At 45.3% G+C, this 26,968-nt stretch overlaps 1 protein-coding gene and 2 long non-coding RNA genes across 3 annotated transcripts in view; all 3 read right to left on the bottom strand.

Moving 5' to 3' along the window:
* Positions 1 to 26,968, bottom strand: part of LOC121532576 — a 215,869-nt gene that overhangs the window by 122,053 nt on the left and 66,848 nt on the right. The window lies entirely within an intron of this gene.
* On the bottom strand, positions 8,454 to 8,992 carry LOC123493063. The gene is made up of 3 exons (XR_006661954.1): positions 8,955 to 8,992; positions 8,606 to 8,862; positions 8,454 to 8,470 (listed from the first exon to the last, which is right to left on the bottom strand). It is a non-coding gene; the product is annotated as an uncharacterized LOC123493063 (long non-coding RNA).
* LOC121557005 lies at positions 9,275 to 9,673 on the bottom strand. Its single transcript, XR_005998259.2, has 3 exons — positions 9,575 to 9,673; positions 9,447 to 9,478; positions 9,275 to 9,335 (listed from the first exon to the last, which is right to left on the bottom strand). It is a non-coding gene; the product is annotated as an uncharacterized LOC121557005 (long non-coding RNA).

Here is a 26,968-nt window from a genome sequence, read left to right as displayed (position 1 = left end):
CAGTCAGTTGTCTGCTAGATGTTACGTCTCACATGTTGTTGCCTGAGACCTGTCCAGGATGATTAAACATTCAACATGTTCCAGATAGAAATTCAATGTACAGATATTTAAAAATATAAAACATAAACATTCCTCCATCATATTGGGAGACTATAAAGAATAGAGTCCCTGATCTTGTAGTCTGAAACCAGTGTACCAGAGTAACACAGGTAGGTTGTCTGGTAGACAGTAGCCTCACAGTGATGTCACCTTGCCTGAGACCTGGGGCTTGTATAGTAAACTACAGACTGATGGGAGTGCTGGTGAGAATGGGGTCCAATCACGTTACACACCAACCACCTCTGGTCAGGATGGCTCCTCCACAAAGTACTGCTCTATGTCTCTGATAAATGTCATAGTATTCAGACCCCTTGACTTTTGTATCTCATGGGAGAGAGAGAAAGACATAGAGTGTATCTCATGGGAGAGAGAGAGAGAGACATAGTGTATCTCATGGGAGAGAGAGAGAGAAAGACATAGAGTGTATCTCATGGGAGAGAGAGAGAGAGACATAGTGTATCTCATGGGAGAGAGAGAGAGAAAGACATAGAGTGTATCTCATGGGAGAGAGAGAAAGACATAGTTTATCTTACAAAAGGAACAAATGAAGGGAGATTGACAAGATGTATATGTATAGACTACACCTATAGAACAGAAGAGGCATTTTCATTTCAGAGAATTCTGTTCTATTTCCCTTTATTCAAATTCACATTGCAATTCTGTATCCTGGTTACTCCTTCAATTCAAATTTAATTCAAATGAAATAATTTAACTGGAATTTGCGGCATTCTCAATTCAATTCGTAACTGACCACAACCCTGTTATACACTACAAAATATAACATATTTCCCTGAGAGTGAAATGAGTCCCTGACATTCAGTCTGATTAAAGCTGGAATCCATAATGGTGAAACAGCCACGTCCGTTTGAGATATTACAACAACAAAGAAGCTACTATAAACAACCACAATGTTTTCCCCTCAGACATCATTACATTTTTACATTTTAGTCATTTAGCAGACGCTCTTATCCAGAGCGACTTACAGTTAGTTAGTAAATACACTTTTAAAAAAATAAATAAATTCATACTGGCCCCCTGTGGGAATCGAACCAACAACCCTGGCGTTGCAAGCACCATGCTCTACCAACTGAGCTACACGGGACCTATCATTACACACATGATAGAAGAGCACAATATGAACTGCAATTATTTTTACCATGTTGCACGACGCTCCGTAGCTAGGCAACAAAAACAATAACAAAGGTGGTGGGGAGGCCAGTGGTGCTGCTTCCCCCTACTGCTGATTCCAATTGAATTGAATTGAGAGATTAAATAGTTTCGATTCATGCAATTACAAAACACTATCCCAGATATTTATACATTACAAAATATAACATATTTCCCTGAGAGTGAAATTAGTCCCTGAGATTCAGTCTGATTAATGTCGATATGGCTGAAAGGTCATACCTTAAAATATATTTTGTTATAAAGGATATATTTCTAATCTGAAGAGTGATATTTGCACCTATTTCTCTTTATCTATCATAAAAGGAGCCCACTAGTCCCTATTGTTGGAACATAATGACATTACAATTTATAAATGCTCTTAAAAATACCATTATATAAACGTATACACTATATATCCAAACAGAGATATATATCGAGCTTCTTTTCAGCCAGTGCAGCTGTCCAGTCAGTTGTCTGCTAGATGTTAAGTCTCACATGTTGTTGCCTGAGACCTGTCCAGGATGATTAAACATTCAACATGTTCCAGATAGAAATTCAATATACAGATATTTACAAATATAAAACATAAACATTCCTCCATCATATTGGGAGACTATAAAGAATAGAGTCCCTGATCTTGTAGTCTGCAGCCAGTGTACCAGAGTAACACAGGTAGGTTGTCTGGTAGACAGTAGCCTCACAGTGATGTCACCTTGCCTGAGACCTGGGGCTTGTATAGGAAACTACAGACTGATGGGAGTGCTGGTGAGAATGGGGTCCAATCACGTTACACACCAACCACCTCTGGTCAGGATGGCTCCTCCTCAAAGTACTGCTCTCTGTCTATGATACATGTTTTGATATCTTCTGAGGTTGTGAGGTGGTATCCATGGCTACCTGTCTCAGACTGTCGGCTTTTCCAGGTCTTCGACCAGGGAGGGATTTACTTCCTTCAGGACCTGGTAGAATTGTTTCTGGGCACGAGCCCCCTTCTTCACCACCATGTCCAGCAGGGTTTGGTTCTGTTGGGTCTTGGTGGATTTGCTGACCACCTCCTCCCTCTCCTCAGCATTCAGAACTTTGTGATCCTCCAGATGCGAGAGAATGGGCTGCAAGAGTCCCAGGCGAGTTTCCAGAGCAATCCTGTGTTTGGTAATGAAGTCCCGTCCTGGGAGAGTAGGGGGTCTGGCAGGAGTGGCTGCAGGGAGAGGGGCTGGGACAGAGAGAGAAAAAGGGTCTATAACCTCAAGTGTATATATTAAGAACGTTAAAAGTATGATCAGTTTATATCAGAAAAATAGTATTCATCAATGGTATTGCTCTTACAATACAGGACATCAGTAATTATCTCAGTAATAATACTCTTCCCAGTGGTAGGCCTATCTCTCCTTGGGAGTTAGGAGTTTCCAATACACTGCTTAGTGCTTACAAAACTTTGACTGTTTTATCTGAACCGTTACCTTGATATCTGTAGAAACCCTTCCACGGATATTCACGATTCACAAATAGACTGGACAGTAGGTCTAATGTCGACCAGGCTATATTCTTCTTCTTCTTCAACGTCAGTTCAGCTTTTTTAACTTTGGCAGGTAAGAATACTGCAAACGTTGTGGTGTAGTTTTCGTAGTCTTTATCATTATCAAACTTTTTGGTCTGGATAAAAAAAAGGACAAACATATGACGGTGTCAGTTTATGGAATCATACAATATTTGGCATTGAACAACATTAACTTCATCTTGAAGTCTTTGGCCTAGATTCAATCAGTTCCAGCGTTAACCCACGCTAACCGACACCTGCATAGCAGGTCCTTGTGTTTATTTAGGCGATATGTGGGAGTTCAACTCGCTGAGCGGCTGCTCTTGTCATTGTCACAAAACCGAAGGTTACGTATATAACCACGGTTATGTGAGCTATATGGATCACTGCAATATATTGGTATCACTCCGCAGCGGACGGATACATCCGAGGTGAGGAATTACAGATTTACTCCCGTGTACATGTGTGTCACGGCTGGGGTCCGCCCCTATATATAGACCCCATGGCCGCGACACACATTCTCTACATCATTTGAGACGCCTCTAGCGCCGTATAGCTTACGTAACCGTGGTTTCCTTCGTTATGTTTCACTATATTGGATCACTCCAATATATTGGTATACCCATACCAGATTTAGTCGGTGCTAGAGGGACCTGCCAGCCAGCGGCGAAGTCCCAGCGCAGAACCAAGACGCAGGGGCCGTCGATGTGGAACGGGGGTCCCGGCACAGTCCCTGGAAGGGGAGGCGACGCCCAGGACCGCTGAACCAACCGCAGAGGGAGGTGCCACATTTACCCGATAGTACCTAGCAAAGGTGCAAGAGGAAGCCCAGCTGGCCGCAGCACAGATATCAGCGAGGGGCACTCCTCTCAGTAGAGCCCAGGACGCAGCCACACCTGGTGTTGAATGTGCCACCACAGATCCCAGCACTGGCCTGCCAGCCAGGCGGTATGCTGTCGTAATCATGTCCACGATCCAGTGAGAGAGCCTCTGCTTTGATAGCCCAACCCCCAGGACTCTCTCACCATAGCAGACAAAGAGCTGGTCTGTTGTTCTCACTGACTGTGTCTGCTCCACATTGGTAGCCAGTGTCCACACAGGGCACAGCATGCTGGAGGGAGACCCAGAGGGCACAGCATGCTGGAGGGAGACCCAGAGGGTACAGCATGCTGGAGGGAGACCCAGACTCCCCCGCCACTGCCGGGGGGTCGTAAGCAGACAGGATAAAAGGGATGTTCACATGCCTGTCTGACAGAACCTTCTGGAGGAATGAAGGGTTGGGGTAGAGATATATACTCCTCCCACCGGGGTCCATCCGGTAGCACACAGAACTTACCGAAAAAGTATGGAGCACCCTCTTCATGGAAGTAATCGCTACCAAGAAAACCACCTTCATAGAGAGGTGTTTCAGGGAGGCATACTCCAACGGTTCAAAAGGCGGCTTTGCCAAAGCTGCCAAGACCACATCCAGATCCCAGCTAGTGATGAGGAGGGGTTTGGGTATGTTTGTGAGATTGATTGTGGACCTGCCATGTCCAACAATCAATCTCCAGGTCAAACCAGGGTGAGCCAGGGTTGAACAGAGTTCAAACTGAACATGATTATTTTTACATGACAGGGCTGTTATTTGTGCATACATAGGAGGAGGGGAAGTCAAATTTCGCCACTATCATAGACTAAGGAAGTGGGCGGAGCGGTCAAGAGGGGGAAACTGAAGACAGTGGTGGGGGAACCCAACAGGGAGGGGTTAAGCTAAAAATGTACGTAAAATGACTATATAAACTGAGAGCGGGGAGGTAGAAAAGGAGATGCTCTGCAGACCACTCGGCTTTGTCCATTGTAATAAAGTCTATCTTAATTCTACAAAAACTCTGGAAATACTTTTGTTCTTTGATCAATATCAGGACGGATTTGCCACAACACTAGCCATTGAGCGGGTCCTAGCTGGACGCAGGCGACAAACCCCCTTAAAAAACCTGGACACCAAGGGATGGCGCCCCATTGGCCTGTCCATCCACCCCACATGGCAGGCAGATATAGCGGCCAAATACCCTCTCAGTGTAGAGGCTGCAAAGCCCTCATCCAAGCGAGACTGCAGGTATTGGAGGACATACTGCACCCCGCATGACTCGGGCACAACCTCATTACGAGTGCACAAAGAGCAGATGCTCCGCCATACTGGTCCTGTCCAGCACAGCCTGGATCAGGGGAAAAGGGGGGAATGCGTAAAGCTCAAGCCCTGGCCAATCGTGAGCCAGAGCATCCAAGTCCAGAGGCCCTGGTGGCTCCGACATGGAGTACAACAGGGGGCAGTGTGCATTGCCTAGGGAGGCAAACAGGTCCATCTGCGCCCTCCCGAACTTGTCCCACAGGTGCTGCACCACCTGGGAATGTAGGCTCCAGTCCCAAGGTGGCGGCCCTCCCTCTAGAGCATATCTGCTGCCACATTCAGGATGCCAGGTACGTAGAGATGCTAGACGTCCCTGAGCCCAGAGAAGGAGCTCCCGTGCCATAAGATGGAGATGGTGGGACCTCAGTCCACCCTGATGGTTGATGTAAGCCACCACTGTTGTGTTGTCCGTTCTCACCAGGACATGTCTTCCCTTCAGATGTGGAAGGAAAGACCGCAGGGCCAGCAGTACAGCTCGGAGCTCTAGTGTATTGATGTGCCTGCCGCTCCAAGGGGGTAGCCAACAGCCGCTGGCCAACCTGCCCTTGGTCACACCCCCCCAGCCGATCTGGGAGGCGTCTGTGCTGACCAGCTCCCGGCGGCACATCCTCAGCATCTCCACCCCACCTGAGAGAAAGGAGCAACAGTGCCACCTCAACAATGCCCTGAGGCACTGTGCGGTCACCCATAGCTGGCGGTGACGGTGGCGCTTCGGTTGCAGCCATCGGGAGTTGAACCACCATTGAAGACGCCGGAGATGGAGCAAGCCCAGGGGAATCAGCAACGAGGCCGCCGTCAGCAAGCCCAACAGGCGTTGGCAGGTCAGAGCGGATACCACTCGCCCCTGCCGAAAGTGGTCGAGGCAAGATAAGATCGCCTGAACCCTTCTGGTGGGCAGGCGTGCTCTCATGAGGACTGAGTCCAGTTCCATGCCAATGAAGGCCACCCTCTGGGTGGGCATCAGACGACTCTTCTTGTCGTTTACAGTAATGCTCAGCCTGCCGATCAGGAGCGTGTCTCTGTCTGACAGGACCTGGGTCCTGGTAGGGGCACAAATCAGCTAATCGTCCAGGTAATTGAGGATCAACAACCCTCGGGACGTGAGAGGTGCCAGGACAGCGTCCAACCACTTTGTGAAAGTGTGGGGTGCCAAGGAGAGGCCGAAGGGAAGAACCATGAATTCGTAAGCCGTCCCTTCAAAAGTGAAACGGAGGTACTGTCAATGAGCTGGGTGAACAGGAACATGGAAGTACACATCCCTCATGTTCAGCGTCACAAACCACTGGTCTCTGGACATGGCCTGCAACACGCGGGTAACCACCTGTGCCAAGGCCCGTCCGTTGGTGCGGGCCAAATCCCTCTGGAGCAGCAAAAGCAGGCGAGACACCTCCATCGCTTCCTGGAGGACCTCCTCAGTGCCCTCCTGCAGCCGGGGCAACAGAGTTTGTAGGTAGGCCTGCAGCAGCATGGCCGCGTTGGTAAGACGAACAAGAGAGCAGAGGGACCCATATGTGGCTTTCTAGTCCGCATCACTCCTGCAAGGCCTTGTGGAACTCAGCAGAGATGGGGACAGATGGAGAGTCATCACTGTCCACCTATTTGATGTCCAGTTCAGTGGTTACACGAGTGAGTAGGCTCCTCATAGCCTCTTGAGCTGCTGGGGGCGATGAAGCACCGCTGCCGGCTTCTGATGGCCTGTCAGCCTGGTAGCACCGATCACAGCAGTGAACAGTACCAGCATCGTCCCCCAGGAACAGCCTATCACTGGCCAACAGGGAACAGCTGTAGTCGCCACTGAAGCTATCAACCTCCTGACGCAGGGCATGAGACCTCAGTTCAAGGTGGTCCCAGCGGTCCGACTCCTGCCCCCGTCCAGGACGGGCAGCAGATGGGCTCTGCCTGTGGTGGCTCCGGCCATGCTTCCTGGGAGGGGTACTGGGCCCAGTAGAGGGCCTAACAGCTCTCTGGCGCACCACTCCTGAGGGAGGGAGCTCGTCCCCAGCTCGGCCCACCCACTCGCGCATGGCCTCCAATCGCGCCAGGCGCTGGCGTTCTGAGAACACCACTCAACACAGGCATCCAGTAGGGTGCTCCTCTCCACGTGGCTCAAACCCAGGCAGTGCATACACGAGGTATGCGGATCCCCAGGGGGGATGCCACTATCACACCTGTCACAAAGGGAAGCCATAAGCTCAGCCAAGCCAACAAGGCCACGACGCCCTGGGAGAGCTTATGTCGTGACCCGCTTGGAGGAATAGGAACCCAGTAAGGGATAAATTACCCAGTACCTCTGCAAAAAACCGGGGAAGACCTGTGTGGGAAAAACAGGCAGACAAAAAAACAGCAACCAGGTAATGGATTTGATTTATTTGTTTTAGTGTTACGCCAACTGCAATATTACCTAGCCGGTTTAATATCCAAGCAGTAAAAACAGCACCATATGATGGAGTATCTCCATGAAGGAACTCCAAAGTAAATGTCTCAACGTAGTGGAAGCCCACCACGATACTCTTACATTCTGCAGGGGAAAGAACAAGAAAAAACCCTGCAGGGTAATTAGCAAAGAACCATGTTAAAGCAATTCACAACACACACATAGAACAAGCCAGTTGGCAAGTTGTGGAAGGTAAATTACAGTTTGTGCAGCAAGAGCCACCATACTAATGGATGCACCACGGAGTCGTAGTGTAACGCTAACGAAACACAAGTACGACAAACCACGGGCGGAAGATACAGATCAACCGCACGCAGCGAGTGGACACTCAAGAGGGGCTGGCCATGTGGCCATCTGGTCCAGGCTGCAAACAGCCAGTGAGTAACTTCCACGCAAGATATTACACTTAACAGTGACTTATCAAGCGAACTTCAGAAAGTTTGTACCTCAAACCATACGGACGTCCGCCGAGAAAATGAAAGAGAACGTGTGTCTCGGCCATGGGGTCTATATATAGGGGCGGACCCCAGCCGTGACACAGGTGTACGCGGGAGCAAATCTGTAAATCCTCACCTCGGATGTATCCCTCCACCGCGGAGTGATAACAATACATTGGAGTGATCCAATATAGTGAAACATAACACACCTGTATCAGCCTAATCAAGGTGTAGATTACAACACACGTTCCACTGTTCCAATTTGTAACAACGCTACATGGGATTATTACTAACGCCACTCAGTGCATCTAATGGCAATATCCACGAAAGGTATAACGACGGGAGCCGTTTGCTGACTTGACAGCTCTAACGCATTTACACCTCCGACATCACCTAAATAAAAACAATGAAACTGCTATGCAGATGTTAATGCGGATCTGATTGAATCAAGCCCTTTTTCCTGTTATTCAGTGGATGTTGAACTATTAACCATCACTACCTTAGGTGTCACCTGATGATACCCATCAGTGGAGAGGCTGTAAGTCTGATCAGGGGTCAGTTCACAGTCAGAGGTTGTTTCAATGAAGGTTTCTCTCAAGCCATTCCTCCGCCCTCTCCTCTTGCACCTAGAGTAGAGGAGTAGATGATCTTGTTGAGAGAAAAATATCTTCACAATAACAAAAACTAGGATTCAGAATGGTCATTTCAAATGACTGATAGGACACCAAGTAAAATGTCAGTCATGGCATTACAGTAGTCACCTTCATTAGGACAACGTTCCGAGGCAGCAGCAACACATGCAGTACAGATTCCAGTTCAGGGTCATCTGATGGTCGGTAGAACAACAACACAAGTGCTTTGATAGGGAAGACAGGAGCATCCTTATTCTTGGTGAGGCCATAATCACAGAATCCAGTGATGTTTATGATGATGTGTGTTTCTGTTATCTCATGAGGATCGAGAAATTCAATTATGTCATCAGTCACATGGGCTACAGACAGGAAGTCACATCCATCGCCTGGGAAAGAAAAATAAAATAGCATTGTTGGTTAGAAAGTAACAAGAGATAGATAACGCTACTCTCACTTTTCTAACTAACTGTGTAGTTACCAGGGTAGATCTCACAGTGTGGGAGGCGTAGTTGACAGACAGACCCATTAAGGCATGTCAACTTGAACAGGGGTCCTGCAGGTCTCTTGCCTCTCTGGGCTAGAAGCCTCCTGTTCCAGGGGACTGTCCTATAGAGCACCTCTCCCTCTCCCTCCATCCTAAACACCAGGCCTGTTATACTGCACTGGAACAGACCTGCACGGGGGCACAGGAATCTAGAGCAAAAAATGAAGGATTTCATTTTGTGAGATTTCCTGGATTTAAGGTATTTTCCTTCTTTTATACAAACTACCAATAAGAAACATTAAATATATTAAGTTACTGGTATTCTCTCCTGTTGTCCTGATCATGGATTTCAGGTGTAAATTCATCTGGAGAACTCTAAAATGTAGAAATAATAGATACTGTAATTCAACCAATAGTGTGAAGAATAGTTTTTAAATTAAAATGTTCTCTCTTTCAGTCTTTCTCTCTTCATGATGAGGGTCTTACCATGTGATGGTGTTCCAGGAAGAGAGGAGAATCTAAGAGAACCAAATATAGATCAATCATCATGTTTTTCTATACAACTTCAACTTCATCATTGTTCCAAATTAATATATTAGCTGTATAGCTGTTACCCCTTTCTCTTCCCAACTCCTCGTCCATCCTCTGGGTGTTCTCCTGGGTGTTCACAGCTACCTCTGTGTTGAGACTGTTAGCCATCTCCAGTGGGATGTCTAGGATGGGAGGACAGTTCAACAGCGAGGGAGAGAGAGAGAGAGAGAGAGAGAGAGAGAGAGAGAGAGAGACTTCACTTTTTGTCTTTCTTTAATGGTACATCCTCATTTCATTAAAAACCTCACCCCTCCACCCCCCAAAAAACTATTTTAAATAATTTTGTAAGAGCTTTACATTAAACTTCCAATAGGATGCCTGCAGAGGACCTGGTGAAATAGACAGAGAATGGTAGCGCCCAAAAGCCTATTGCTCTGATTCCTGGACATGTACAATCGATCAAGCCTGGCTGCACTCACCCTTGCCCCAAAGACCTTCGCCCATGTATACTGTCTTGTGTTGGGATGTCTAGTTCTCCAAACATCCACTAGGTCAAACTGATTAATGATGTCCCTTAACACCCCCACTGAACCTGAATGAGGCTCCTCCCCATTTCTGTCTTTCGTAAAATCCATTGTACAGTTCCAGTCCCCGCCGACCACCAGCGTCTCCTCAGGCGTTACCTGTGAGAGTTCCTGTCTAAGACACCCAAATAGAAGCCCCCTCTCTCTCCCTGTGTTAGGCACATACACATTTATAAAGACAAAACCCCTGTTGTTAATTTCTGCTTTTACTACAAGCAGTCTACTCCTACACACCGCTTTTGAGGAGCACATTATTACAGACAGACCCGGTACAAAAAGGACTGCCACCCCTGCACTAACATTTGTCCCATGGCTCAGCACACCTGCCCCTTTCCACTAGAGCCCCCAATCAACTTAATTCACCACATCGCTATGCGTCTCCTGCAGAAACAGCACCTGTACTATTTTTTGTTTTACATATTCACCCAACACAATCCTCTTTCCCGCATCTCTGGCGCCATTAATATTTAGCGATCCTACCCAAAGAGTCTCTATAAGAAGTGGGAGAAAAGCCAGCAAAGAAAGAGACCAATAGCAAAGCTCAAAAAGCCTCAGTGCCAGAAAGAAAAACGTTCATCTAAACAGTGTCTGAAGGTAGACCTTTAGGCACGGTTGTTGACCCACTTCCTCAACCTAAACCGTTTCCTGGGTGAGAGGACACCATGCCCCTCATTTTTCATAGCATGTCGTACAGATCTTACAAACTTTCCCAGATCGCAAAAAAAAGCCTCAAGATTAACTTTTTCCCCCTTAGTCTCATTCAGGAACCTTGACAGTTCCCTCACCGTGTACTTTGACCCCTCTGACTGACTGGCTGTCAGCTCTGGACCCATTGAGGAGGAGTCTGAAAAGAAGTCTGCCTCATCGTCTTCTTCCTCAGACTCACCTTCCTCCTCCTCAACTCCATCTCCCAACCTGACCACCTGCCCTTCCTCTCTAGTCGGGGCCTCCCCCCCCCAGCACCAGGCAAAGGTTCCTTGGTGCCTTTCACCACACCAGCCTCTGCCCCCCCACCTCCTTTCTTCTCCCCCTTTTTCCTCTTCCGCTTGACACCCTCCTCCACCCCCCCTAGTCGCTTCCCCTTCCCCACTATACTCTCCTCATCCACTAGCATAGCATGACTAGACCCAGCCTCATCTACACCACCATCCATGACATGACTAGACCCAGTCTCAGCTACACCACCATCCATAACATGACTACACCCAGCCTCATCTATACCATCTATAGCATGACTAGGCCCAGCCTCATCTAACCCACCATCTGTAGCATGACTTGGCCCATCCTTAGCTACACTACCATCTGTCGCATGACTAGGCCCAGCCTCATCTAACCCACCATCTGTCGCATGACTAGGCCCAGCCTCTGCTGCCTGCTTCTCATGGCCCCCTGCACATTGACCTCGATTTCCCCCACTGGTGCTTGAACCCTCACCTTGTCTACGGCCTTTATGTGGGCACGCAAAGCTCTTATGCCCCAAATCCCCACACTCAAAGCACCGTAGACGATCTGTGCTGGCAAAACCTGTGTAGAGCCCCTCCCCATGCCTCACTTTAAAATGCACATTTAACTGTTGCTCATTGTTATTCAGAAACATGAACACTTGCCTCCGGAATGAAACAACGTGCTTGACGGCATCTGTCTGAAAACCTGCCGACAGTACACGAAAACCACTAGCAAACTTCCCAAAACGACTCAACTCCTTCCTGATTTGATCATCCGTAATAAACAGAGGCAAATGTGCAACTACCACCCTGGTCGAATGGGTAGAAAGAGGAGAAATTGGCACCAACACACACCTTACCAATATTCCACTAGAAATGAGCCTACCCAACAAATTTGCTCTTTTCATGAACACAACCACTGCTTTGTTCATTCTGGACACGGGATGTATAAATTCAGCTCCTACCTGTTCGCCGACCGCGAGCAGAACCTCCTCCACCTTAATTCCATTATCGGGAACACCCCTGAATCCATGCCGTAACGACAGCGTCTCCTCCGCGCTAGGCTGCTAGGCTGCTAGGCTGCTAGGCCGCTAGGCTGCTAGGCCGCTAGGCCGCTAGGCCGCTAGGCCGCTAGGCTGCGAAGCCATCGCTCACACCACACCGTTCAAAACCCCAGGAAACTAAACCTCTGTCCTCTTCCTCTCTAACTTTGAAAAAATAAACAGTGAGTACCACTACAACAAACAGTGCATTAACCCTCCACCATATATATTTTTTGAAAGAAAAGACCAAGGAAAGAATTCAAGAAATAATTTAGGACAGAGGCCTCCACACCAAATACTCAAACTCCCAAAAAAAACTCACTCTTTCTCTCCCAGCATGCACTGAGAGAGAAAGAGAGAAATAATACCCAATCCTCCTCAGTCTCTTTGTAACCAGAAGCTAGATCAGGCCAGGATGGCATGAGAGAAGGTGAGGTCAGTGGTGACTCACTTCTTTCTCTTTTCTTTCCTGTAGGAGAGAGAGAGAGAGAACACCTTACTAATGTTGAGTTGCACCCCTCCCCCCCTTTGCCCTCAGTTCTTGACTCAAACCGGTGTGCCTGGCACCTACTACCATACCTCGTTCAAAGGCACTTCAATATTTTGTATTGCCCATTCACACTCTGAATGGCACACACACAATCAATGTCTCAATTATCTCAAGGCTTAAAAATTATTTAGCTGTACAATTATGATATTTTAACAGTCCATATTTTTTCTACAGTTGTCCATGATGTTGCAACATTTGCAGACATTATATTTTCAAATTTGTCATCAAGTTGTTGTTCTCTTAGTGTGAAGGAAAGATTATGATTCACTCACTCAATGTATAAACAAGGAAGTTAACTTTTAAAGAACAGATTAATTGGTCTTGCTTTATTACCTCTGTGATCTCTCTGTAACTTCTTAGCGAGATCATGCAGATTCATCTTCCTCAGGATCCTCAGTGTGATCTCCACAACTCTCTCAGGGCCGTATGTCTTCACCATCTGATCCACTGTGTCCTGTCTGTCAGTGTTCTCCAGCTGGCTCTCTGGGATGGGAGGAAAGCCAGGCAGCTGGACACTAGTCAGGTTAGACTGAAATGTCTTCAGCTGTTCTTCAGTGAGCTCCTCCAGAGTGGTCAGCAGCAGAACTGGAACATCCAACATGAAGGGTCTCTAAAATAACAAAGATGATCAGATATAAGGAAGAAAATAGAAATACTGGCTACTGATATAAAATAAAGAACATGAACACACGCACACACGCACACACACACACACACACACACACACACACACACACACACACACACACACACACACACACACACACACACACACACACACACACACACACACACACACGTGGTTAGTTCACAATGACATTTGACCCTTCTGAAGTGACACTAGTCTTACCTTGATGCCCAGTGCCCTAGGCTCCTCCCTCTGCCTCTCCAGACGGCGACGCTTCTCTCCAGACCGGGTCAACCTGAACACAGGAAACAGTCACAAACAGTTTTTTTAATTATATGAGAAAAAAAGATTCCATTTTATTTGGAACGGCAAGCCAGACAAAATTAAACAGGCCTATTTATATAATGAATATGAATTCGGAGGACAGAAATTATTAAATATTAAAGCATTAGACCTATCACTAAAAGTTTCAGTCATACAAAAGTTATACTTAAATCCGAACTGGTTCTCTAGCAAATTAGTAAGATTGTCTCACCCATTGTTCAAGAATGGCTTTTTTCCCTTTATTCAGATTACAACCTCTCACTTTAAGTTATATGAAAAGGAAATAATCTCCCAAATATCACTATTTCTAAAACAAGCCATAGAAAGTTGGTTGCAATTTCAATTAAATCCTCCAGAAACGACAGAACAAATAATGCAACAAATATTGTGGTTAAACTCAAATATACTAATTGACAAAAAAACTTTTTTTTTTGACAAAATGTTTTAAAAAGGTATAATCTCTGTAAATGATATCATAGGCAGGACTGGTGGAGTTATGTCGCACATGCAGCTAACAAAAACATATGGAAATGTCTGCTCTACCCAAAATTACAACCAAATAATTGCAGCCTTACCGCAAAAATGGAAGAGGAAAGTGGAAGGGGGAGAAAGTAAGGAACTTGTCTGTCGGCCTTGCATTAAAGAACATAATTGGTTAAGGAAAACTGTGATAAATAAAAACGTGTATCAGTTTCATTTAAGGACCAAAGGATTGACAGCCGTTCCATATAGATTGCAAAATAGTTGGGAAGAGATTTTTGACGTACCGATCCCATGGCATAGTGTTTATGAACTGATATGCAAAACGACACCGGATTCAAAACATAGAATCTTTCAATTTAAATTATTATATAAAATTCTTGCTACCAATAGAATGTTATTTATATGGGGGATACAATCTACCCAGCTCTGCAGATTTTGCTACGAAGAGACAGAATCATTAGATCATTTGTTTTGGTACTGTCCATTTGTAGCTTGTTTTTGGACACAGGTCCAGGAATGGATAAAGGATTGCAATATTTACCTGGAGCTAACCTTGCAGATAGCATTACTGGGTGATCTGAAAAGTAATAGTCAATCGATCAATAACATAATAATACTTTTAGCAAAAATGTTTATTTTCAATTCACAATCTGTAGAAACAATGAGAATAGAAAGGCTCAGAACTTTTGTAAGACATCACAGTACAGTTGAAATATATATGGCAAATAGAAATCCTATATGGATGGTGTTAAAAGATAGATGGGAGGTGTTGAATGGAATTGAAGGATGGGACTAATAACAACTAATAACAAGATAACTAATAATGTAAGCATACTATGTCCATAATAAGTATATAGGTTGTAGGTTGGGAGCTTTTGTGAAAGAGCACAGTTAGAAAGATATGGCATATAGAAGCAAACCGGATGGACATCATGAAAATGATCGGAGAGGTTGAGAGTAGAGGAAGTTCAGGAGAAAAAAAATAAAATATATATATATAATTATTGTAAAATTGACTGTGTCCATAAAATGTAGATAGTAGGTATAAGCTGGAAGTAGAGGCCTAAGCATTGTTGTTCACTAGTTTACTCCAAGTAGGGAAAGGGTGGTGGGGTTGGAAAGTAATAAAGGGGAATATATATATATTTTTAAGGGATATGTATGTGTATGTACAGTGGGGAGAACAAGTATTTGATACACTGCCGATTTTGCAGGTTTTCCTACTTACAAAGCATGTAGAGGTCTGTAATTTTTATCATAGGTACACTTCAACTGTGAGAGACGGAATCTGAAACAAAAATCCAGTAATTAATCTGCATTTTATTGCATGACATAAGTATTTGATCACCTACCAACCAGTAAGAATTCCGGCTCACAGACCTGTTAGTTTTTCTTAAAGAAGCCCTCCTGTTCTCCACTCATTACCTGTATTAACTGCACCTGTTTGAACTCGTTACCTGTATAAAAGACACCTGTCCACACACTCAATCAAACAGACTCCAACCTCTCCACAATGGCCAAGACCAGAGAGCTGTGTAAGGACATCAGGGATAAAATTGTAGACCTGCACAAGGCTGGGATGGGCTACAGGACAATAGGCAAGCAGCTTGGTGAGAATGCAACAACTGTTGGCGCAATTATTAGAAAATGGAAGAAGTTCAAGATGACGGTCAATCACCCTCGGTCTGGGGCTCCATGCAAGATCTCACCTCGTGGGGCATCAATGATCATGAGGAAGGTGAGGGATCAGCCCAGAACTACACAGCAGGACCTGGTCAATGACCTGAAGAGAGCTGGGACCACAGTCTCAAAGAAAACCATTAGTAACACACTACGCCGTCATGGATTAAAATCCTGCAGCGCACGCAAGGTACCCCTGCTCAAGCCAGCGCATGTCCAGGCCCGTCTGAAGTTTGCCAATGACCATCTGGATGATCCAGAGGAGGAATGGGAGAAGATCATGTGGTCTGATGAGACAAAAATAGAGCTTTTTGGTCTAAACTTCACTAGGCCGTGTTTGGAGGAAGAAAAAGGATGAGTACAACCCCAAGAACACCATCCCAACCGTGAAGCATGGAGGTGGAAACATCATTCTTTGGGGATGCTTTTCTGCAAAGGGGACAGGACGACTGCACCGTATTGAGGGGAGGATGGATGGGGCCATGTATCGCGAGTTCTTGGCCAACAACCTCCTTCCCTCAGTAAGAGCATTGAAGATGGGTCGTGGCTGGGTCTTCCAGCATGACAACGACCCCGAAACACACAGCCAGAGCAACTAAGGAGGGGCTCCGTGAAGCATCTCAAGGTCCTGGAGTGGCCTAGCCAGTCTCCAGACCTGAACCCAATAGAAAATCTTTGGAGGGAGCTGAAAGTCCGTATTGCCCAGCGACAGCCCCGAAACCTGAAGGATCTGGAGAAGGTCTGTATGGAGGAGTGGGCCAAAATCCCTGCTGCAGTGTGTGCAAACCTGGTCAAGACCTACAGGAAACGTATGATCTCTGTAATTGCAAACAAAGGTTTCTGTACCAAATATTAAGTTCTGCTTTTCTGATGTATCAAATACTTATGTCATGCAATAAATGCAAATTAATTACTTAAAAATCATACAATGTGATTTTCTGGATTTTTTGTTTTAGATTCCGTCTCTCACAGTTGAAGTGTACCTATGATAAAAATTACAGACCTCTACATGCTTTGTAAGTAGGAAAACCTTCAAAATCGGCAGTGTATCAAATACTTGTTCTCCCCACTGTATGTGTGTATGTATGTATGTATGTATGTATGTATGTATGTATGTATGTATGTATGTATGTATGTGTGTATGTACAGTGGGGAAAAAAAGTATTTAGTCAGCCACCAATTGTGCAAGTTCTACCACTTAAAAAGATGAGAGAGGCCTGTAATTTTCATCATAGGTACATGTCAACTATGACAGACAAAATGAGATTTTCTTTCTCCAGAAAATCACATTGTAGGATTTTTAATGAATTTATTTGCAAATTATGGTGGAAAATAAGTATTTGGTCAATAACAAAAGTTTCTCAATACTTTGTTATATACCCTTTGTTGGCAATGACACAGGTCAAATGTTTTCTGTAAGTCTTCACAAGGTTTTCACACACTGTTGCTGGTATTTTGGCCCATTCCTCCATGCAGATGTCCTCTAGAGCAGTGATGTTTTGGGGCTGTCGCTGGGCAACACGGACTTTCAACTCCCTCCAAATATTTTCTATGGGGTTGAGATCTGGAGACTGGCTAGGCCACTCCAGGACCTTGAAATGCTTCTTACGAAGCCACTCCTTCGTTGCCGGGCGGTGTGTTTGGGATCATTGTCATGCTGGAAAGACCCAGCCACGTTTCATCTTCAATGCCCTTGCTGTTGGAAGGAGGTTTTCACTCAAAATCTCACGATACATGGCCCCATTCATTCTTTCCTTTACACGGATCAGTCGTCCTGGTCCCTTTGCAGAAAAACAGACCCAAAGCATGATGTTTCCACCCCCATGCTTCACAGTAGGTATGTTGTTCTTTGGATGCAACTCAGCATTCTTTGTCCTCCAAACACGACGAGTTGAGTTTTTACCAAAAAGTCTCCCAATCCTCTTCTGGATCATCCAAATGCACACTAGCAAACTTCAGACGGGCCTGGACATGTACTGGCTTAAGCAGGGGGACACGTCTGGCACTGCAGGATTTGAGTCCCTGGCGGCGTAGTGTGTTACTGATGGTAGGCTTTGTTACTTTTAAATACTTTTTTTCCCCACTGTATGTGTATGTATGTATGTGTATATATATATATTTTTTGCATCTTCAAAGTGGTAGGCATGTTGTGTAAATCAAATGATACAAACCCTAAAAAAATCAATTTTAATTCCATGTTTTAAGGCATCAAAATAGGAAAAATGCCAAGGGGGGTGAATACTTTCGCAGGCCACTGTATATATAAGAATCTAGAAAAACGCATGTCAAAAATGTTATAAATTGATTTGCATTTTAATGAGGGAAATAAGTATTTGACCCCCTCTCAATCAGAAAGATTTCTGGCCACCAGCTGTCTTTTATACAGGTAACAAGCTGAGATTAGGAGCACACTCTTAAAGGGAGTGCTCCTAATCTCAGTTTGTTACCTGTATAAAAGACACCTGTCCACAGAAGCAATCAATTAATCAGATTCCAAACGTGGAGTTGCAATGATCATGAGAACGGTAAGGAATCAGCCCAGAACTACACGGGAGGATCTTGTCAATGATCTCAAAGCAGCTGGGACCATAGTCACCAAGAAAACAATTGGTAACACACTACGCCATGAAGGACTGAAATCCTGCAGCGCCCGCAAGGTCCCCCTGCTCAAGAAAGCACACATACAGTCCCGTCTGAAGTTTGCCAATGAACATCTGAATGATTCAGAGGAGAACTGGCTGAAAGTGTTGTGGTCAGATGAGATCAAAATCGAGCTCTTTGGCATCAACTCAACTCGCCGTGTTTGGAGGAGCAGGAATGCTGCCTATGACCCCAAGAACACCATCCCCACCGTCAAACATGGAGGTGGAAATATTATGCTTTGGGGGTGTTTTTCTGCTAAGGGGACAGGACAACTTCACCGCATCAAAGGGATGATGGACGGGGCCATGTTCCGTCAAATCTTAGGTGAGAACCTCCTTCCCTCAGCCAGGGCATTGAAAATGGGTCTTGGATGGGTATTCCAGCATGACAATGACCCAAAACACACGGCCAAGGCAACAAAGGAGTGGCTCAAGAAGAAGCACATTAAGGTCCTGGAGTGGCCTAGTCAGTCTCCAGACCTTAATCCCATAGAAAATCTGTGGAGGGAGCAGAAGGTTCGAGTTGCCAAACGTCAGCCTTGAAACCTTAATGAATTGGAGAAGATCTGCAAAGAGGAGTGGGACAGAATCCCTCCTGAGATGTGTGCAAACCTGGTGGCCAACTACAACAAACGTCTGACCTCTGTGATTGCCAACAAGGGTTTTGCCACCAAGTACTAAGTCATGTTTTGCAGAGGGGTCAAATACTTATTTCCCTCATGAAAAAACAAATCAACTCATAAAATTTTTGACATGCGAATTTCTGGATTTTGTTGTTGTTATTCTGTCTCTCACTGTTCAAATAAACCTACCATTTTAAATTATAGACTGATCATGTCTTTGTCAGTGGGCAAACGTACAAAATCAGAATGGGTTCAAATACTTTTTTCCCTCACTGTATATATTTGCGGGGAAAAAACATATGGGGGATTGGAAGTGAAGCAGACAATTACATTGATGGAAGTTACAATCTATCTGCAATATTAAAGCTGATCTACCCCCTAAGAAAAAAAAACAGTCACACACTGCTCTGTTCCCCTACACCACCACCAGATGCTGTGGTCACTTCACTGTTCTACATTCATTTCACTGAGTTCACGAGGATGATGCAATAGAGGTATAGAAGAGATGTTAGAGGGGTAATTCACCTCTTTTAAAGTGTATTATCTCTCCAGCACCCTACCATTAGACTCATATATTAAATCTCACCAGTGCCTACATAGTTTTTATATCTGATAAATATAATGAATGTCCACTCACATTCCAGAAGAGGTGCTGGGGAGATTGGCATTATGTGCCCCTGCTGGCTTCTGTTTCCTCTTAGAAGCAGCTACCGGCTCCTACACACACAGACACACACACACACACACACACACACACACACACACACACACACACACACACACACACACACACAGCCAACCAATGGAACAAATAAAAAATGTACTAAATAAAACAGAAACTTAACAAAAAAGTTCCAAGAAATATAATATTATTGTGCCAACTGATATTGTTGTCTAATTACATCATCATGATTTATAAATAATATAAATAATACTATGTATGTATATATATATATATATATATATATATATATATATATATATATATATATACGTATCAACTTTACGGTGACGAATGTCCATAGAGGGAGAAGTAGTCAGACAGAGTTAATGTCCATTGAGGAAGAGTAAAGATTGTTGAGAGGGAAATGTCCATAGAGGGAGCAGCAGTTAGAGAGTGTTGATATCCATCGGGGACAAAGTGAAACAAAACAATATAAAATATTATAATAATAGTAATAGAGATGATAATATATTCATATTTACAACTGTACCAGTGATTGAATTTCCATTGAGGTGGGGGGCAGAGTAGAAGTCCGTTGAGGAGGGTGGGTGGACATAGGGGGAGCAGAAGGTACATGCAGTTTGGATGCTGGAATCATTTTGGAGTGGACAAACTTGGCTACTTTTTGAAGTGATTTGTTTGACAATCAGATGAAAATATCATGACTGGTTGTGTTCATTTCATGATTTCAAAATGTACATTTACCGTTTACATGAAGTCTTTATTATTAGGCCCATACATGTTTTTACTCAATACAGAGACATCCCAAATGTGTAATTTGAAGGCTGCTCACACTCACACATATTCTGACTCTCTAACACTCTCACTAACACTCACAGTGTGTGTTTATTACTGTGTTCTATATGTGGTTTGTTCACCCTTCTTATATGACTACTAGTCTTACCTTGATGACCAGTGCCCTATGCTCCTCCCTCTGCCTCTCCAGATGGTGACGCTTCTCTCCAGACCGGGTCAACCTGGACACAGGAAACAGTCACACACTGCTCTGTTCCCCTACACCACCACCACATGATGTGGTGACTTCACTGTTCTACAGTGAGGGAAAAAAGTATTTGATCCCCTGCTGATTTTGTACGTTTGCCCACTGACAAAGACATGATCAGTCTATAATTTTAATGGTAGGTTTATTTGAACAGTGAGAGACAGAATAACAACAGAAAAATCCAGAAAAACGCATGTCAAAAATGTTATAAATTGATTTGCATTTTAATGAGGGAAATAAGTATTTGACCCCCTCTCAATCAGAAAGATTTCTGGCTCCCAGGTGTCTTTTAAACAGGTAACGAGCTGTTATACATTCTGATAGAGTTGTTAACGGGGAAATCCACTGCTTTTAAAGTGTATTATCTCTCCAGCACCATACCAGTAGACACATATATTCAATCTCACCAATGCCTACATAGTTTAAATATCTGACTAATATACTCAGTCTCCACTGACATTCCAGAAGAGGTGCTGGGGAGTTTGACATTGACACTCTTTGTCCCTGCTGGCTTCTGTTCCCTCTCAGAAGCAGCTACCGGCTCCTACAAACACGGACACGGACACGCACACGCACACGCACGCACACACACGCACACACACACACACACACACACACACACACACACACACACACACACAGACAACCAATGGAACAAAAAACAGAAACATTTCCTTGACTCAAAAGTTCCAAGAAATATAATATTTTATACATCTATATATTTTATATAAAATAAAACATATTCAGAAAGAATTCAGACCCCTTCCCATTGTCCACATTTTGTTACGTTACAGCCTTATTCTAAAATGGATTAAGTAACCTTTTTTCCTCATCAACCCTGGATTGTAAATGTCCATGGTCAAAACACATTGATGCAATGGTAGCTAAGATGGGGATAGGTCTGTCTGTAATAAATCAATGCTCTGCTTTCCTGACAGCGCTATGAAGAAAACAAGTCATACAGTCCCTAGTTTTATCGCACCTGGACTAATGTCCAGTCATATGGTCTTGTGCCATATTTTGTAGTGGCAATCTCTCCTAGCTCAAAGTAGAGGAGAGATTAATTGCATCACATGCTTGTCTTTGTGAGAGTTATTGACATATTGAAATCACAGAGCTGTCTGGTTAAGCGACTTGTTCACAGCTCAGACACCCATGCATACCCCACAAGACATGCCACCAGAGGTCTCTTCACAATACCCAAGTCAAGAACAGACTACGGGAAACACACAGTACTTCATAGAGCGATGATGACATGGAAATCTTGTTCATATCATGTAACTCAGTCAAGTAGTAAAATCAGATTTAAAAACCAGATAAAACTTCACCTTATGGAACAGCATGGACTGTAACGAGACAATCAGGCACAAACACACACACACACACACACACACAAATGCTAACACACGTACTCTACACACGCTTAGATTTTAATAATGTTATTTTTCTGTATTATTCATTTTGTATTGTAGATATGTTGTGGTATAGTAGTGTGTAATTATGTGTTGTATTGTAGATATGTTGTGGTAGAGCAGTGGTGTAAAGTACTTAAATAAAAATACTTTACAGTGCTACTTAAGTCGTTATTTTTAGTATCTGTTTTTACTTTTATTTTATTTTATTTTTGACAACTTTTACTTTTACTTCACTACATTCCTAAAGAAAATAATGTACTTTATAATCCATACATTTTCCCTGACAAACAAAAGTACTTGTTACATTTTGAATGCTTAGCAGGACAGGAAAATGGTCCAATTCACACACCTATCAAGGGAACATCCCTGGTCATCCTTAATGGCTATGATCTGGCAGACTCACTAAACACAAATTATTCATTTTTAAATTATGTCTGAGTGTTGGAGTGTGCCCCTGGCTATCCTTAAATTTAAAAAAGAAGAAAATTGTGCCATCTGGTTTGCCTAATATAAGGAATTTGAAATGATTTAAACTTTTACTTTTAGTTTTGATACTTAAGTACATTTAAAACCAAATACTTTTAGAATTTTACTCAAGTAGTATTTTACGGGGTGACTTTCATTTTTACTTGAGTCATTTTCTATTAACGTATCTTTACTTTTACTCAAGCATGATAATTGGGTACTTTTTCACCACTCTGGTAGAGTAGTGTGTAATAATGTGTTGTATTGTAAATATATTGTGGTAGAGTAGTGTGTAATAATGTATTCTGTTATGCACTGTTTTATTGTATGTAATTGCGTAATCATGATTGGACCCAAGAAAGAGTAGCTGCTGCATTGGCAGGAACTAATGTGGATCCAGAAAAAATACAAATACTGTTGTATCTAACAGCTATTTTGGGGGAATTTATTAGTTCTGAATTCCTTTGAACATTCTAATAAAAAGAATGTACTATACATTTAAAAACTTTAACTTTTTGTAATGAATAAAATAGCAACTTAATGTTTCAATTATATAGCATTCTTGACATTCTACTATAACTCATAACTTAACTTTATTGAGGTGCATATGAATGGAGAGATTTAGGAAATAAAGAGTCTTACCTTTTTGGTAACAGAAGTTAACCTTGCTGTTCTCAGAGTCTATGTTTGACTGACGAACTTCAACCCTGCTTTACTGTCGATGAGAACAGAGTGACAGTGTCAACAATGCATTTGATGAAACAGGAAACACAGGTGTGTACGTCTCAAATGGTACCCTATTTCCTACATAGTTCACTCATTGTTCCTCATGTGCCCTGGTCAAATATAGTGTACTATAACGTAAACAGGGTGCCATTAATAAGGGAATGGGGTGCCATTTATAACGCAAAAACAAGAACTGCTCACACACACAAACACACACACACCTTTATCTCTCACTATTTCTACTATCTATTGTATGTACTGTGGTGGAAAATTACAAACTAGGCTCTCTCTATTCTGTATTAACCTTTGTGTCACAGTTCCCTCAGCCAGAACCCAAAAGCAGACCAGGACAAGGAGAGTTGAACGAAGGTGAGGGTTTATTAGATACGACAAAAAGGTGCAGTATAATCCAGGGACAGAGCGGGCGGCGTGGTTGAGTAGTTGGGGGTGCAGTCTGGGTCCAGTGATGGCTCGGCAGCCGCCCGACCATCAGGCAGAGGTGGAGTGAAGGTTCCGGACGTGTGACTGCAGGTGGAACAAAAACGGAGGTAAGAACACAAAACTCAACAAAGTACAAAATAACAAAACTCACGCAAGATACTCTTGAACTGATACACAGTACACCTACTGTTCATGGCTAACGATCCGGCAGGAACTGGATGTTGGGCCAGAGCCTAAGAAAGGTGCTGATTAGGCCCAGGTGTGCAGATTGCTAATAGGAAGCAGGTGCGGAAACCAGAGCGCTCCCGGAGCGTTCCCGAACCCTCGGGAAACTGGAGATTACGACCAGACCCCGACTCAGACAGCCGGGATCGTTACAGTACCCCCCCTCCGACGAACGCCACCGGGCGGACTCCCCGGAGCGCCAGGATGGAGGCGGTAAAGTCCCTGATGAGATCCGCATCTAGGACCTGTCGCCGCGGAATCCAACTCCTCTCCTCAGGACCATACCCCTCCCAGTCCACGAGATACTGGAAACCCCGGCCCCGCCGTCTGGAATCCATAATGCGACGCACCGTGTAGGCAGGACCACCTCCGATCATCCGAGGAGGAGGAGGAGGAGGCGGAGGAGGCAACAGAGGACTGAGGAAGACAGGCTTGAGGCAGGAGACATGAAAGGTGGGATGGACTCTGAGCGTCCTCGGTAGTCTGAGTCGCACTGCCACTGGATTGATCACCTTCTCCACCACAAACGGACCAATAAACTTCGGTAACAACTTCCTAGACTCAGTCCGTACGGAAGATCCCGTGTGGCCAACCAAACCCTATCTCCGATGGTATAGGTGGGAGCGGGGATCCGGCGACGATTCGCCTGGAGCTGATACCGGTCCGAACCTCTAAGGAGTGCCTTTCTGGCCCGATGCCAGGTCCGGTGGCAACGCCGAATATGGGCCTGAACAGAAGGCACTGAGAGCTCCTTCTCCTGAGAAGGGAACAGGGGAGGTTGGTAGCCATACAGGCACTGGAAGGGAGACATCCCAGTGGCAGATGTAGGGAGAGTATTGTGGGCATACTCAACCCAAGGCAACTGAGAGGCCCAGGAGGTGGGGTTGGAAGAGACCAGACAGCGTAGCGTGGATTCCATCTTCTGGTTGGCTCTCTCCGCCTGACCATTGGATTGGGGGTGAAAACCAGATGTGAGACTGACTGTAGCTCCAATGGCCAGACAGAAGGACTTCCAGACAGCAGAGGTAAACTGAGGGCCACGGTCGGAAACGATATCACTGGGCAACCCGTGGACCCTGAAAACCTCCCTAACCAGGATCTTGGACGTCTCCGAGGCAGAGGGAAGCTTGGCAATAGGCACAAAGTGGGCGAACTTGCTGAATCTGTCCACGATAGTCAGAACGACCGTGTTCCCCTCAGAAGCGGGCAACCCCGTGACGAAGTCCAGGGCCAGATGCGACCATGGACGCCGGGGAATAGGAAGGGGATGAAGTAGTCCAGAGCTGGGCCGATTAGTACTCTTATTCTGCGCACACACTGGACAGGCAGCAACAAAACCCCGAGTATCCTCGGCCATGGCAGGCCACCAAAAACGTCTGCGAAGAAACGCCATAGTCCGAGCCACGCCGGGGTGACAAGCCATCTTGCTGGCGTGGGACCATTTGAGGACAGCAGGACGAACCGACTCAGGCACAAACAACCGACCGGGTGGACCGTTACCGGGACCGGGCTGAGTCCGAAGGGCCGCCAGCACCTCCTCCTCAATCTTCCACATCACTGCTCCCACGACGCAGTTCCGGGGAAGAATAGTCTCGGTCTTGGACCCACTCTCCTCCGTCTTGGAGAACATCCGGGACAAGGCGTCCGCCTTGCCGTTCTTAGATCCAGGTCGGAACGTCAGGGCAAACTTGAATCGTCCGAAAAACAACGCCCACCTGGCCTGGACGGGAGTTGAGACGTTTAGCCGATTGCACGTAAGCAAGATTCTTGTGGTCAGTCCAGACAATAAACGGTTGCTCCGCCCCTCCAACCAGTGGCGCCACTCCTCCAAGGCAAGTTTCACCGCGAGAAGCTCCCGGTTACCCACATCGTAATTCCTCTCTGCAGGCGAAAGGCGACGAGAGTAGTAGGCGCAGGGATGGAGTTTACTGTCCGTGGAGCATCGCTGCGACAGGATGGCGCCAACTCCCACATCCGACGCGTCCACTTCAACGACGAACTGACGGGCCGTGTCCGGTTGAGAGAGAATCGGTGCGTTGGTGAATCGCCTCTTCAAATCCCAGAAACGCACGATCCGCCTCCGGATTCCACTTGAAGGTCCTGATACTGGAAGTCAAGGCAGTTAATGGAGCGGCCACACGGCTGTAATCCCGGATGAATCTCGCGGTAGAAATTCGCAAACCCCAAAAATCTCTGGAGTTGCAATCTCGTACCGGGCTGGACCCATTCCAGAACCGCTCTAACCTTCTCCTGATCCATCCTAATCTCACCCCTGGAGATGATGTACCCGAGAAAGGATGTAGTGTGGGCGTGAAACTCGCACTTCTCGGCCTTCACGAACAGACGATTCTCCAACAATCGCTGCAGAACCTGCCGGACATGCTGGACGTGGTCGGAAGGTTCCTTCGAGAAGATCAGAATGTCATCCAGGTAAACAAACACGAAGAGACCGATCATATCTCTCAGGAACGTCGTTCACCATACTCTGGAATACCGCTGGAGCATTGGTCAGTCCAAACGGCATCACCTGATACTCGAAGTGACCCATCGGTGTATTGAAACCCGTCAACCACTCGTCCCCCTCTCTGATCCGGACCAGGTGATACGCATTGCGTAGGTCTAGCTTAGTGAACACCGTAGCACCCTGTAAGGAGTCGAAGGCAGAACTCATCAAGGGCAGGGGATACTTGTTCTTGACCGTGATGTCATTCAACCCCCGATAATCAATACACGGTCGAAGAGAGCCATCCTTCTTTCCCACAAAGAAGAATCCTGCCCCCAGGGGTGATGACGAGGGACGAACGAGACCAGCAGCTAGGGACTCCTTGATGTAGGTCTCCAACGCCTCACGTTCAGGTCGGGAGATACTGTATAACCTTCCCTTGGGGTAGACAGCTCCAGGAACCAGGTTGATGGCACAATCATATGGTCGGTGGGGAGGAAGTGACAGAGCCTTCTGCTTACTGAAAACTTCCCC

This window comes from Coregonus clupeaformis, chromosome 18 (genome assembly GCF_020615455.1).
Source record: "Coregonus clupeaformis isolate EN_2021a chromosome 18, ASM2061545v1, whole genome shotgun sequence".
Lineage (NCBI taxonomy): Eukaryota > Metazoa > Chordata > Actinopteri > Salmoniformes > Salmonidae > Coregonus > Coregonus clupeaformis.
Note: the sequence above shows the minus strand (reverse complement) of the source record. Positions and strands in the feature narration are given on the sequence as shown.